Genomic DNA, 223 nt, shown 5'->3' on the forward strand with positions numbered 1-223 from the left:
CCGGGAGCCTTCTCTTCTCCAGGCTGAACAACCCCAACTCTGTCAGCCTTTCCTCATAGGAGAGGTGTTCCATCACATCCTCCTTTTTCATGGCCTCCTCTGGACCCGCTCCAACAGGTCCATGTCTGCCTTGTGCTGAGGGCTCCAGAACTGGATGCAGCACTGCAGGGGGCGGGGTCTCACCAGAGCAGAGCAGAAGAGCAGAATCACCTCCCTCGACCTG

The sequence above is a fragment of the Fulmarus glacialis genome, unplaced genomic scaffold (assembly GCF_000690835.1).
Source record: "Fulmarus glacialis isolate BGI_N327 unplaced genomic scaffold, ASM69083v1 scaffold2547, whole genome shotgun sequence".
NCBI classification, from domain to species: domain Eukaryota; kingdom Metazoa; phylum Chordata; class Aves; order Procellariiformes; family Procellariidae; genus Fulmarus; species Fulmarus glacialis.